The following is a 15943-nucleotide window of genomic DNA, read 5'->3' on the forward strand; positions in this document are numbered from 1 at the left end:
TCCAAGAAACGGATGTCAATCCGGGTAGCTAGTGACACCAGCTCATCCAGGGTGGAAGGGATGTCACGACCGGCTTGCTCATCCTTGATTCATCCGTAAAGACCCTCCCAGAAGGTGGACACCAGGGCCTCGTTGTTCCAGGCAAGCTCAGATGCGAGGGTACGGAACTGTATGGCATACTGGCCCACGGTGAGACTCCCTTGGTGGAGACGGAGCAGTGAGGAGGCAGTAGAAGTCCTCTGTCCGGGCTCATTAAAGACCTTCCGGAAGGCAGTGAGTAAAGTCGGAAGATCGGACACCAGGGGATCCCCTCTCTCCCATATGGAGTTTAGCCATGCCAATGCTTCCCCAGTGAGGTGAGACATGATGAACGCCACCTTTGCCCGGTCGGAGGGAAACTGATGTGCCCGGAGTTCAAAGTGCACTGGTTTAGAAAACCCTGACATAAGACGGGATCACCACCAAAATGTGGAGGCGCAGAGAGCCGGGGTCCAGAGCTGGATGCCATGGCACTAGTAGGCTGAGGCGCTGTCGGAGCGGGTGCCGCTCGGCTCGAGACGGACACAGGTGGGATGGACAGCATGTCCAGGCGGGAGTTGACAGACCGCAGGTAGGTCAGGATAGTTTCCTGTTGGGATCTCTGATGAGAAACCTCCTGGTACAGGTCAGAAAGCGAAGGAGTCTAGGAGGCACCGGGTTCCATGGCCCGTGCAAACTGTTACGGATCCGGATGGTGGAACCTCTGTGCTGCGGTGAAAGGAGGGACCAGAGGGGCGTGACTAAGTATCTACTCGGCCTAACCAAGGTTGCATGGTGGCTCAGTCGACTCCGTGAAACAGGGAGGGACCGAGCAGAGGGACCAGGTGCCACTCTGGGACCGACCTTGTATGAGAGCAGGTGACTCCCACGGGTCAGAAGGCAGGAACTGACCGGTACAGCGGATGAGCACGGCAGGCAGGCTGACGGGTGGTCCGGGTAGACAGACAGGCTGATTCGGCTGATAGCCAGACGGGTGCTCCGGGTAGGCAAGCTGGCGGACACAACAGCTAACAGGCAGGTGCTTCCAGGTAAGCAGGCTAGCGGGAACGGCAGGTAACAGGTGCAGGTAAGGTACGGCAGGTAACGGCAGGCAGGTGCTTCCAGGTAAGCAGGCGGGCAGAGCCCATAGACAGACTGGAGGACTGGACTGTAGGTAGACTGTCGAGCTGGAAAGTAGTCAGACTGGCGGACGTGACTGAAGATCAGACTGGCGGACAGGACTGACTTGCAGAGGAACTGAGGGCTGAAGCAAAGTAAGTATCACAGAGCAACAACCTTGCACGGGCACCTCCATATTGGAGGAGGTGCCTTTCATAGAGAAAGTCCTCCGGCCATTGGCCAGGGACTTTTTAGGGCGGCGCACGTGGCCCCTTTAAGAGGGAGGGAGTGCACGCGCGCCCTAAGCACAGTGCCGGGGAAGCTGCGTGCACCAGCAGCAGCAGCAAGAAGGCCAGAAGATGCCGGAGCAGGACCGCGGCAGTAAGGGGAACGGCGTCTCTGCCTGGCAGGGGGCAGAGACACCGACGCTACAACAGTGAGGAGTGGAGAGGCCAGAGAGGTGAACGGTGAGGTGATCTTAACCCCGTCCTGACATATAATGTAACGGTGTGTAAAATATTCCTGCAAATAGATGTACCGGTATGACATAGCGATTATGCAAGCACAGGAGCAATGCCCAAACGATCACTGCCGGAGCTCGACTTAAGTGATAGTCGAGCGCCAGCTTTAACAGCCAGGCTAGTGCACAAACATCCTCTGGTATTTAACCCTCTAAATGACACAATCGATAGCGATCGCAGCATTTTGAAGGCTAGATGAGGGAGGAGCTCCCTCTCCCACCTGATTGGCACCCTGCAACGGAATCACGAGTTGCCAATGGTTGCCATGGCAACCAGAGGTCAAATAATGACCTCCAGCTATGCCAGCAACGATGGCCTGTTAGACCATGCCAGGAGCATAGTCTAAAAGGCATTAGTTCTGTCAGTGTCACACTGACAGTTGTAATTCATTGCAGTACATGTGTATCGCAATGAATTGCTCCAGTGATTAGACTAATAACAGTTAAAGTTCCATAGAGGGACTAGGTGAAAAAAGTTAAAAAAAAAGTAAAAATATATAAAAAAACAAAGAACAAAAAAATCGAAAAAAAATATTACGCCAATAAATACGTATATACTTCTCTCCTGAGTCCTGCCGTGTGGCCAAACACTACTGTACAGCCTTCAGGAGAAATTATGTAACAAATTTTGCTTTCATTTTTACCACTTTCCTCTTAGGAAAATTGCAAATCTGGGGTTAAAATAGCATTTTAGTAGTAAAACTGTAATTATTTTTCACTGCCCAATAGTATAACTGATCGATGCAGTTTGCAAAATGACTGTAACTGCTTTTCTGGCACCTCAGGGGCTCTGTCAATGTGACATGGCACCCACAAACTATTCCAGCAAGATCTGCACTCCAATATGTCGCTCCTTCCATTCTGATCTTTGCACTTTGCATCAAAAGTACTGTTAACCACATATGGGGTATTGGTGAACTCAGTAGAAATTGTGTAACACATTTCTTAATGTTCATTTTCTCCTATTACCCCTTTTGCAAATTAAAAATTTGGGCCAAAGCAACATTTTAGTGGAAAAAAATCTTTCATTCTTACAGCCCAATGTTATACAATTTTGTGAATCATCTAAGGGTTAAAAATACTCACTACTCCCCTAGACGAATACCTCGAGAGATGTAGTTTCCAAAATGGGTTCTCTAGTAGTGGGTTTCTACTGTTATGGCATGTTAGGGGCTCTTCAAATGTGACATGGCATCTGTAATCTATTCCAGCCAATATGGCACTCCAAAATTCAAGTAGTGCAACTTCCCTTCCGTGCCCTTCTATTTGCCAAAACAGTAGGTTGTGACCAGATATCAGTTATCATCATAACCAGGAGAAATTATGCAGTCCAATTTCTCCTGATACTTTTGTGAAAATAAAAAAATTGGGGTTAAAGTAACATTTTTGAGGAAAAAAATTGAATTTTTAATTTTGACAGCCCAATGTTATACATTTTGATGAATCACCTGTGGGTTCAAGATGGTCACTGCACATCTAGATAAATTCTTTAAGGGGTGTAGTTTCAAAAGTGTGGTCACTTCTGGGTGGTTTCTGCTGTTTTGGCATTTCAGCGGCTCATTAAATGCATCATGGTGTCTGCAATCTGTTGCAATCAAAATTGCTCTCCAAAATTCAAATTGTGCTACTTCCCTTCCAAGCCCTGCTGTATACACGAACAGTAATTTTCCACCACATATGGGGTATTGATGAACTCAAGAGAAATTGCACAATACATTTTGATGTTCATTTTCTCCTGTTACCCTTGTGAAAATAATTTTTTTTTTTAGCTAAATCAACCTTTCTGAGTAAAAAAAAAATAATTTTTAACTTTCATGTCCAAATGTTACAAAGTTCCGTGAAGTACCCTGGGTTTAGATGCTCACAATACTCATACATGAATTCCTTGAGGGGTGTAGTTTTCAAAATGAGATCACTTGTGTGGGGTTTCTGCTGTTTTGGCATATCAGGGACCAGAGGCGTAGCTAGGAGTTCAGCTCAGGTGGGGGGGGGGGGTGTGAAACATCTGAGTGGGCCCCTAACCAGGTAACCATAATTACACTGCTGAACCTACAGCTAGGCATGGTCATGTGTGACAATGGACAGAACCTGGTGGCGGCTCTGAGGCTTGGTAACCTCGCACACATAGCATGCCTGGCCCATGTGGTCAACATAGTGGTTCAGCGGTTTTTCAAACCCGGATCAGCCTGAGCTGCTTGTGAAAGTACAGCTTCCGCCGCCCTCGCCATGGTTCAGCAGCGTTTGCAGCTTCCAGCTCACCAACTGTTGTGCAATGTCACCACGAGTTGGAACTCAACGTTGGATATGTTGGGAAGGACTTGTGAGCAGCAGAGGGCAGTTGTTGAGTACCAGATTGAACACGCCCGTCGGTATTCAGGTCAGCCTCCGCACATAAGAGCTAATGAGTGGGCATGGATGTCTGACATCTGTGCTGTCCTCCAAAACTTTGAGGCGTCACCATCCCGCTTCTCTGTCTACTGAAATTCTCGCTGCTCACAATTAAAGAGGAGGCATTGCAAATGGAGCACGATGAGATGGAGCAAGAAACTATACAGGGTGATGCTACACAGCCCAGCCTCATCTCATCACAATGTGGATTAGGTGATAATGAGGAAGAGGAGGAAGAGGAGGAGGAGCAGGAACAGGAGTTGGTTTCCTGCACTACAGATGGTACTACCCACACAACATTCATACCGTCTGTTCAGTGTAGATGACCTGAGGAGAGGGAGAACGAGGACGAGGAGGAGGATGAGGAGGAGGAGAGCATAGACAGTTGTCAACTTCGTCAGGACAGGGAAGTCTTGGCTGTTGGCAGTCTGGCACACATCGCTGACTTTATGTTCTGCTGACTTTCTCGTGACCCTCGCGTTGTACGCATTTTGGCCAACACTAATTACTGGTTGGTCTAGACCCATGCTACAAGGAGAACTTTCTATCTCTCCTTCCTGTAGCGGATAGATCTAATAATATGTTGCAGAACCAGAAGGCCCTTGTTGAAGAATTATTAAAAAAACAAAAACACTGGTGGCAGAGGTCACAGTTTGTTGGACAACCAAGGAGTACAGGCAAGGGAGACACAAATATGATGCAGCAGAGGCAGGGGAACACTGTCAGAGGTCTGGGACAGTTTTCTCAGACCCTCCCCATGCCCAGGCCCTGATGTGTGGGGTACTCTGACAAGGAGGAAAAAGTTTTGGAAGATGCTGAAGGACTACCTTGGTGAGCGTACCAGTGTCCTCTGTGATTCCTCTGTGCCTTATAACTATTGGGTATCCAAGCTGGACTCATGGCATGAACTGTCTCTCTACGCCTTGGAGGTTCTGGCCGCTAGCGTTTTGTCAAAGGTGTTTTTTAGTTTCTTAGTGCCACTGGGGGTATTATAACATATATGCAATAACAGTATAGGAGACCCACTCCTTAATAATGGGAAGGCCAATTCAAATCTATTCAATATTCTACAATATTACCTCTTTTATCTGAAATTCGTTTACGGGTGAACTATCGCAGTATGGATAGTGTATTACACAAATCCAGCCAGGTATTATTGCCTTATACTGCGTACTGCTGCGGCTTCTGCAAAAAAAAGAAAAATCTATTCCCTATTGATACCGCTTTTAGCTGCATTTACAATAGGGACCGGTAACATAGTAACATAGTAACAAAGTTTTTAAGGTTGAAGGAAGAATAAGTCCATCTAGTTCAACCCATAGCCTAACATGTTGATCCAGAGGAAGGCAAAAAAACCCATATGGCAAACACTAAGCTCCACATTGGGGAAAAAAATTCCTTCCTGACTCCATACGGCAATCAGACTAGTTGCCTGGATCAACGCCCTATCAAGGAATCTAGTATATATAACCTGTAATATTATACTTTTCAAGAAAGGCATCCATGCCCTTCTTAAATTTTAGTACTAGTAGGTACCTTAGGTGCAAGGTATCATCAGCTGGAGATGAGTGTTGTTCATTGTTGTCGAAAACATCTCTTCCACAGTGCATTACTTGATTGATATGTTCCATGCACTCATTGACCGATTCATATTTTTTAATGGTGATCTTTACTCATAAATTCATGAAAGCAGGCAGGGTTGGTTGCGTCCCTTCATAGTTTGGTGCTGCCACGTCCAAAAAATCCTTTTTGGGGCTGGTTAAAATCTATTTTTTATTGTACAATATTACCTCTCTTATCTGAGATTCATGTATGGGTGACCTATAGCAGTAGGTATAGCGTCTTACAGGCATCTAGTCAGGGATTATTGTATTTTACTCCGTGCTGAAAAAAAAATCTATTCCCTATTGATAACGCTGTTAGCTGCTTTTAAAATAGGGACAGGTGCTAGAATGTATTATCAGCTGGAAATGAGTGTTCATTCTAGTCGCATACATCCCTACAACAATCCATAACTTGATAGATTTCTTCCATGCATTCATTGACCGATTTATCATTTTTAACGGTGATCAGCAATTAGAAATTGATAAAAGCAGACAGGGTTGCTTGCGTTCCTTCCCAGTTTGGTGGTGCAGCGTACCAAAAAAACTCTTCGGAGCTGGTTAATTTTTATTTTCTATTATACTATATTACCTCTCTTATCTGAGATTCGTGTATGGGTGACCTATAGCAGTTGGGATAGCGTCTTACAGGCATCTAATCAGGGATCATTGCATTATACTCCGTGCTGAAAAAAAATCTATTCCCTATTGATAACTCTGTTAGCTTCTTTTAAAATAGGGACAGGTGCTAGATGGTATCATCAGCTGGAAATGAGTGTTTATTTTGAACATGTCTGATCATGTCTCACACACCACATGGCCAGATAAGGCTGTAAAATATTAAAATGACATTTACAGGTGAATGTATTTTTCACCGTTGAAAGAAATGCAAAAATGCAAAAACGCATCAAAAGCTCTACTTGTCAGCATAGCCCAAGGTGTGGAGGAGCATTTTTGTTTTTGGTTATTTATTTTGCCTTATATATAAGTCATTACCCTGGAAAGAATGTTTCTTAATATTTTTTCCAGAAAAATCCATTTTTGCTTTGTTTTTGTATGTTTTATTGTGAGTCCGTAAAAGTGGCGTAATACTCTGACAACATTATTCACAGCAGTGGCCTGGGAGTCAGAGATGCTTCCAGAGTGCTTCTCCATGCTTTTCCCATGTCATTTGAGCACTGTTTATATTGATTTGACCAATTTTTAGGCCACATCCAGACCTCAAGGGGGCCGCCGGAGAAATGCTTGAGTTTCCCATTGACTTACATTGAGCTCATTACTCAGGTCGAGCACCGAGCATTACGATTTGCTTGACCCAAGCATTTTATTACTCGCTCATCAATACCCTTTATGGTTTAGAAAAATGGTGGTCACCGACCGCTATTTACCTAAAGCCGTGTGAAAGCGAGTTACAAAAACATCTGCAGTTTGGCAAATCCGTATTTTTGGAAAACTCAAGCAGAATTCGATTCCACTCAATATATTTGCTCATCTCCAGTAGATACCTTGTTATTATGCTGGTGCATTATTAGTACTTTTTATACCGAGTATATCTTTCTATTAGTTTTTTCTAACTTTGCCACTGCCACTTGTTTAGGATAGAAAATATAAGAATTGTAAAAACTCTGAGCTAAACTTCTTTGTATAACAGTATATTATCACTTGCCTGTAAATGTTGCTTAAGTACCAGTTCATGACCACTTCTGCTTTACCCCATGCTTACCAAGTTCAATCCCCGCTTGACCACAGTAAAACTATGTAAATTCTCAGAATTCCATCTGATTGCGTGTTAGTTTGTATAATATTCTTACTGCTTCTTCCTGTTATGATTTCAACACCTCTGTTGCAATTATGCACTCTTCTTGTTTCAATTTTGTAAAGTTTTGGGAATTTCTGTGAGAGCACATGATTACACAGGACAGTAATAACCATACAGCATCTACCATCATATCTACAATTCTCAAGAAAACATGCAGGAGAACCACAGCAAAACGATGTATTAGCAAAAAAAATGTAAGTAAGACTGTGTTTCTCTATGTGTATACAGTAAATATACTATACTTGCCTGAATCCTCTATTATAACAAATGCAACCTCAGTCCTTAGACTGTCATTCAAATTTTCTTTAAACATAAATTCTTAGAAAGTAATTTTTTCATTTTAGTTTTATTCTATAGGCCTTAACGTTTACACCAATTACAAATGTGTAGTTTTTTGTACATTTTAGTACTTTTGCACATTGGAAATATCCTCATAGAAATATCGATGTAAATACTTTTATGCCCAAAAATGACAAAAGTATTCTCAGAGTGATACCTTTTTATTGGCTAACCAGAAAAAATATATTTGCAAGCTTTCAGAGCAGAGTAACTCCTTCTTCAGGCAGGTTTACAAATTAATAAATACGGTACCACAATATACAGTGGGTACGGAAAGTATTCAGATATTTTTAAATTTTTCACTCTTTGTTTCATTGCAACCATTTGATAAATTCTAAAAAGTTCATTTTTTTCTCATTAATGTACACTCTGTACCCCATCTTGACTGAAAAAAACAGAAATGTAGAAATTTTTGCAAATTTATTAAAAAAGAAAAATTTAAATATCACATGGTCATAAATATTCATACCCTTTGCTCAGTATTGAGTAGAAGCATCCTTTTGAGGTAGTACCGCCATGAGTCTTCTTGGGAATGATGCAACAAGTTTTTCACACCTGGATTTGGGGATCCTCATTCATTCTTCCTTGCAGATCCTCTCCAGTTCCATCAGGTTGGATGGTGAACGTTGGTGGACAGCCATTTTCAGTTCTCTCCAGAGATTCTCAATTGGGTTTAGGTCAGGGCTCTGGCTGGGCCAGTCAAAAATGGTCACAGAGTTGTTCTGAAGCCACTCCTTTGTTATTTTAGCTGTGTGCTTAGGGTCATTGTCTTGTTGGAAGGTGAACCTTCGGCCAAGTCTGAGGTCCAGAGCACTCTGGAAGAGGTTTTCATCCAGGATATCTCTGTACTTGGCTGCATTCATGTTTTCTTCAATTGCAACCAGTTGTCCTGTCCCTGCAGCTGAAAAACACCCCATAGCATGATGCTGCCACCACCATGTTTCACTGTTGGGATTGTATTGGCAGGTGATGAGCAGTGCCTGGTTTTCTCCACACATACCGCTTAGAATTATCACCAAAAAGTTCTATCTTCGTCTCATCAGACGAGAATCTTATTTCTCATAGTCTGGGAGTCCTTCATGTGTTTTTGAGCAAACTCAATGCGGGCTTTCATATGTCTTGCACTGAGGAGAGGCTTCTGTCGGGCCACTCTGTCATAAAGACCCAACTGGTGGAGGGCTGCAGTGATAGTTGACTTTGTGGAACTTTCTCCCATCCCCCTACTGCATCTCTGGAGCTCAGCCACAGTGATCTTGGGGTTCTTCTTTACCTCTCTCACTAAGGCTCTTCTCCAACGATTCAGTTTTTCTTTATTAATAAAATTGCAAAATTTTCTACTTTTCTGTTTTTTTTCAGTCAAGATGGGGTGCAGAGTGTACTTTAATGAGAAAAAAAATTAACTTTTAAGAATTTACTAAATGGCTGCAATGAAACAAAGAGTGAAAAATTTAAAGGAGTCTGAATACTTCCCATACCCACTGTAATTTTTTATTGTACATCCTATAGAAATAGAAAACCACATCACCATATTACAAGAGCCTTAACTTATTTTGCTATTCTGTTAAACTTTTTAAGTAATTGTTATTTTCAGAATGAGTTACATTTTCTAACTCTACCATTTTGAGGCATATATAACTAACTTTTTCATTAACTTTTCTTTTTTGTTTAATTCGGAGCTAATGGGAAAAAAAACTATTTTGCCATATTTTGTTTTTATCTCATTCACTGTATATACACACATACTTTATATGTATTTGCTTTTATATGATATAGATACATTTTTGAATGTCATTACAAATGAAACAATAACAAAAATGTGTATGTGCACTATTTTTGCACTATATGCAACTTTGTATTGATAAAATGGATTTGTATGTTTTTTTACTGAATGTTTTTTATAAACTTTATTTTTTGGATTCATTGTGTGACTTTAATGTGTGATCTCTTATATTACAGTCTATTATTGCCTGACTGTTTTTCTGCCTGGCAATTTATTAATCTTTACAGTCTAATGATCAAGTATGAATAAAACTTTGTTGGGCCCCTGGATGTCATGGCAAGTCTATCACATCTCAAGGGAAGGGAGGATGAGGATGAGTTGAAAGAGGAAGTTTCCTCACTATATTTAACCCCTTAGTTACTTGGTCTCTTTTGACGGCTGCATCAAAGGGGGTGCATTGTAGGCATTGCCGAAGCAGCACCCTGTCAGCTGTATGCTACAAAAATTCACTGCTGATGGCAAAAATAAAATCCGCCATAACAAGTATATATTAAAATTGTCAAAGAAACATTGTTTAAAATGATTCCAGTTAAAAATGTGATCTAACAAAAAAATATAGTATTTCCTTGAATGTCATGTAACCTATTGTTAAGGGGACGGTTGCAAACAACTTATTAAATAGGAACGCAACCGACCCCGGGGTCCGTGATGCAGCCTGGTGGACTGCTGCCGAACACTTCCCGGGTGGAAAGGGAAGTAACCAACTAAAATGATAACCCTTCTGTGTTAACAACACACGGAAACGGGTATAGCGGTATGCTCTATCTCCGTTAACTGCACGGAAGATGAGCGTCCGGAGACGCACCTTCAAACTGCCTAACCCCTCCGTGTTACTGCACACGGAACGGGTATAACGGTTCACACAATCTCCAAGAACCGCAGGGAGACGTGTGACCAGGGAAGAAGCAGTAGCCCTGTCTTCGATACAGGCGCTACGCTATAGGAGTTGGCGCTAGTGTGCGGGTATAACGGTTAACACAATCTCCATGAACCGCAGGGAGACGTGTGACCGGGGAAGAAGCAGTAGCCCTGTCTTCGATACAGGCGCTACGCTATAGGAGTTGGCGCTAGTGTGTGGGTGTGATTCCTGCCGGGTATTCGTGCACTCAGCCAGCGTGCTACCGGACTGAGCAGACCCGCTCTATATGGCTCACAGGCGGTACTGGGAGTACGGCGTCTGCAGACGGCTCGGGGTGTAAGGCGAACCCCCTGGTCAGAGCCGAACTGTCAGCCTAAGCTACCTGCCTGCATACAGATATGGCTCTTTGAGGAGCTCAAGAGGAAAGCGTGCACACCACAAACAACCAGCTCAAATGATCAGAGCGCGCCGCCATGTTTGTGGGCGGGACTTTTAAAGACTAAGCCCTGCCCACCGTCGCACCATTGGTGACGCCACCCGTGGACCAATCAGGCGGTGCCAGGTCACCTGGTCAGGTGGTTGCCAAACCACCAATCACGAGCCGCCAGGTTACGGGCATGCTCAGTGCGGCACCTCTCGGACTTAGGCTGCAGTAGCCTAGTCTCTCTCCGCAACCTGTGCTTCATATTGCTAGGCACAAATACACAAGATACCACTTGTACCTCTCGTGCATTGGCTAGGTGTTGAGACTGATGGTGATGCTGTGCAGCATCAGCCCTGGCTGGACCAGAATGGGAGACCACAGAATCCACTGATGACTCAGAACCCATTTCTGATCCAGCAAGTGCCCAGTGCATAAACCCTATCAGCATGTTTTTAAGTTAGAGAAAGATACTGAGAACCCATGTTATATCTGTGACGATTTGAACATAGGGCCACAGTGCTTGTTTGGTTGCTTAAAGGGAACCTGTCACATCAAAAAATGCTATTAACCTGCAGATATTGGCTTAATCTGCAGGTTAATTATATTCTAAAACCGTGTGGCTGCTGCACCGAAAGCCTGGCTATGAGGAGAGAATGAACTTTATTCTTCCCGGCAGCCTCTGACTTTCAGTCTTAGGCCACGGCCCCACTATCTGTGTTTGGTCAGTATTGGGAGCAAAAACCGGGAGTAGGTGATAAATACAGAATTGGTGACTTGTTTCTATTATACCTTTTCTCTGATTGTTCCTCACCTGGTTTTGGCTCCCACTCCTGAGAAAAAATACTGACTAAATACTGATAGTGGGGCCGTGGCCTAACGCGAGGTGGGGAACAATCAGAGAAAAGGTATAATAGAAACAAGTCACCAATTCTGCATTTATCACCCAGTTCTGGTTTTCGCTCCCACTCCTGAGAAAAATACTGACCGAATACTGACCAAATACTGATAGTAGGGCCGTGGCCATAGAGGCGCAGCGGCGTGGCATCAGTGACCGCTCGATGTCTAGTGAGTGGCGGCTGTAAACACACCCCGGCACTGACTAACAGCCGACTCTGCAGTGCATCAGTGTAATGCCGGCTGTCAGTTAGTGCCGGGGTGCGGTTACAGCTGTTGCTCACTATGTACTGAGCGGTGACTGTTACATACCTCAGATAACCTCATATCTGGTACCAGATAACCCCATATTTGCAGGTTTAATAGTATTTGGGAACATTTGGGTTCCCTTTAAATGCATGTGACAAGTAAAAGAACTACACAAAAAAACATTTGCCTTTGCCAGATCATTTTTTTTAAGAATATTTCTAGAACTTCTCTACTTCAGAACCAGAACGTCAGTTGTGTCCAATAGATACCTCGACTAAAGCAGAATGCCAACAAACTCCCATCTCTGTTCTGTATATTATGAATCTTATTTTTCTAATGGAATATTCTGTGTGATGTAACATCTATCCTATGTGGTAATAAACCAAAGTGAACAGACTACATAAAAGTATGAGCAAGCCCTAACAGTGGGGCTGTGCATCCTGTTTGAGATGGGTATACCCCTTTAATGTATGGAGCAACACTAAGTTTATTATTAATTGTATCTTTTGAGATTTTTTATTTATTAAAGGTGGTTTCTCTTTCACAAAAGGATGTGGTGCATTCATATTCAGAAATAGTGGGGGTCCCAGTAGTTTTCTCCTCCTCTCAACATTTAAAGAGTGATGAACTATCTTAGCGAAATGCCATCACATGAGGAAATGTCCTTTTAAATTAAGAAGTTTAACCCTTTCCCAACATGGCCAACTTCCATTTTTTTATTTTCGTTTTTTTTCTCTCCATAAGCCATAACTTTTTTACTTTTCTGTCCACATAGAAAAATGAGGGCTTGTTTTTTGCAGGACGAGTTGTACATTTGAATTCAATTTACCACATAGTGGACTTGAAAATGAGAAAAAATTCCAAATGTGGTGAAATTGCGAAAAAAACCCTGCAATTCTGACATTGTTTGGGAATTGTTTTTATGTGTACATTGTATGGTAAAAATGGGCTGGTAATATGAGTCTTCTCATCACTATGATGATGGCAATTCCAAACTTGTAAAAAAAAAATTATTTTAGTGATGAAAAAAAAATCTGAATTTTTAAAAAAAAAAAAAAAAAAAAAAGTTGTATTTTTATTGTGTTTCCATTTTCCGAGACCCATAATGTTTTTAATTTTTGGCCAATAGAACTCTGTGAGGACATTTTTAAAGATACCATTTTGGAATAGAAAAACCAAAACTTTATGCTGCGTCCAAAGCGTTGCACGCAGGTGAATCCTAATGTGTTCATTGAACCATGCACATTCATCGCATCCTATACTGTACAGACGAAAGGTTTGGACACACCTTCTCATTTAAAGATTTTTCTGTATTTTCATGACTATGAAAATTGTACATTCACAGTGAAGGCATCAAAACTATGAATTATCACATGTGGAATTATATACTTAATAAAAAAGTGTGAAACAACTGAAAATATGTCTTATATTCTAGGTTCTTCAAAGTAGCCACCTTTTGCTTTGATGACTGCTTTGCACACTCTTGGCATTCTCTTGATGAGCTTCAAGAGGTAGTCAACAGATATGGTCTTCCAACAATCTTGAAGGAATTCCCAGAGATGCTTAGCACTTGTTGGCCCTTTTGCCTTCACTCTGCGGTCCAGCTCACCCAAAACCATCTCGATTGGGTTCAGGTCTGGTGACTGTGGAGGCCAGGTCATCTGGCGTAGCACCCCATCACTCTCCTTCTTGGTCAAATAGCCCTTACACAGCCTGGAGGTGTGTTTGGGGTCATTGTCCTGTTGAAAAATAAATGATGGTCCAACTAAACGCAAACCGAATGGAATAGCATGCCGCTGCAAGATGCTGTGGTAGCCATGCTGGTTCAGTATGCCTTCAATTTTGAATAAATCCCCAACAGTGTCAGCAGCAAAGCACCCCCACACCATCACACCTCGTCCTCCATGCTTCACAGTGGGAACCAGGCATGTAGAGTCCATCCATTTACCTTTTCTGCGTCGCACAAAGACACGGTGGTTGGAACCAAAGATCTCAAATTTGGACTCATCAGACCAAAGCACAGATTTCCACTGGTCTAATGTCCATTCCTTGTGTTCTTTAGCCTAAAAAAGTCTCTTCTGCTTGTTGCCTGTCCTTAGCAGTGGTTTCCTAGCAGCTATTTTACCATGAAGGCCTGCTGCACAAAGTCTCCTCTTAACAGTTGTTGTAGAGATGTGTCTGCTGCTAGAACTCTGTGTGGCATTGACCTGGTCTCTAATCTGAGCTGCTGTTAACCTGCGATTTCTGAGGCTGGTGACTCGGATAAACTTATCCTCAGAAGCAGAGGTGAATCTTGGTCTTCCTTTCCTGGGGCGGTCCTCATATGAGCTAGTTTCTTTGTAGCACTTGATGGTTTTTGCAACTGCACTTGGGGACACTTTCAAAGTTTGCCCAATTTTTCGGTCTGACTGACCTTCATTTCTTAAAGTAATGATGGCCACTCGTTTTTCTTTACTTAGCAGCTTTTTTCTTGCCATAATACAAATTCTAACAGTCTATTCAGTAGGACTATCAGCTGTGTATCCACCTGACTTCTGCACAACACAACTGATGGTCCCAACCCCATTTATAAGGCAAGAAATCCCACTTATTAAACCTGACAGGGCACACCTGTGAAGTGAAAACCATTTCCGGTGACTACCTCTGGAAGCTCATCAAGAGAATGCCAAGAGTGTGCAAAGCAGTCATGAAAGCAAAAGGTGGCTACTTTGAAGAACCTAGAATATAAGACATATTTTCAGTTGTTTCATACTTTTTTGTTAAGTATATAATTCCACATGTGGTAATTCATAGTTTTGATGCCTTCAGTGTGAATGTACAATTTTCAAAGTCATGAAAATACAGAAAAATCTTTAAATGAGAAGGTGTGTCCAAACTTTTGGTCTGTACTGTACATTGTATTGATCTAATTTATTTAGCGGAGACTAGCATCTCCGCAAGAGAAATTGACATGTGTGGTCTGTAAAGACGCCCTGCATGTCCGTCTCCGCTGGTGATCTGCAGGTGCACGGAGACGCATAGTGTGCATGGGATTTCTTGAAATCACGGTCACTTTGCTTGTAGTGTAGAATGCTGCAGTTTGCACACAGTGCAAGTGCGTTGAGTCCAATCCGCAGCGTTTACTGACCGTGCGCACATACCGTTATGGTATTTACTAATTTGTGTTAATTATTTTTATATTTTGATAGATTGGATTTTTCTGGATGCAACAATACCACATATGTTTATTTTTGTTATTATCTTTATTGATAAGAGGGCAAAAGGTGGTGATTTTAACTTTTTGTCTGTTATAATTTTTTAAAACTTTTCTTTTACTTTGCACTGTACTTGTTTCTCGAACCTACGACTATCTGATTGCTTGTACAATACACAGCAATACCACAGTATTGTTACATATAGTAAAAATCAAGGCCTATTTAAAGCCTGGCCACAGGCTGGGTTTCAGAGGAGCTTCATGTTGACAGGCATAGATTCCTTCAACAGCACCCTGGCTGTCATAGCAACCCATTGAAGCCCCACAATCACGTCTCGGGAGTGCCGATAGGCACATAGAATGACACAGATCCTACGCCGCCACACTGTTTAATGCCCCTGTAAGTGATTATGAGATCATATTCTTTATCATATGCTAAAATAGAAACTTTTTTATTTTTTTAAATGATTTAATTTTTTCCTTGTTGTTTAATTTTCTTTGATTGTATAATAAAAGTTACATTTTTGGATGTGCCAGGATTTTTATGGGTATATCTTCTTTGCCTTTTTCTTTCAATTACACATTTATACACCCTTTCCTGTGCACTCCTTCTACATGGGTTATTTTTCACTGTGTCCACCTTAGCCTTATTGTAGATTGACAGCGGCATTTAACATGTTAACCATTGTGGGCGGGGCTCCGCTCAACACGTGGATGTTAGAGGCAGGTTCTGGCTGTAT

At 42.5% G+C, this 15943-nt stretch overlaps 1 protein-coding gene across 2 annotated transcripts in view; it reads left to right on the top strand.

Moving 5' to 3' along the window:
- Nucleotides 1-7459: 7459 nt before the first annotated feature.
- The window catches only part of LOC141273618 (uncharacterized), a 135484-nt gene continuing 127000 nt past the window's right edge, over nucleotides 7460-15943 (top strand). For both annotated transcript variants that reach the window (XM_073685700.1, XM_073685701.1), the window contains exon 1: nucleotides 7460-7659. The gene's annotated coding sequence lies outside the window, so the exon portion shown is untranslated. The remainder of the gene's footprint in view (nucleotides 7660-15943) is intronic.

Source organism: Phyllobates terribilis, unplaced genomic scaffold, assembly GCF_046119375.1.
Source record: "Phyllobates terribilis strain yellow unplaced genomic scaffold, ASM4611937v1 Scaffold_5__5_contigs__length_657084704, whole genome shotgun sequence".
In the NCBI taxonomy this organism is placed as follows: domain Eukaryota; kingdom Metazoa; phylum Chordata; class Amphibia; order Anura; family Dendrobatidae; genus Phyllobates; species Phyllobates terribilis.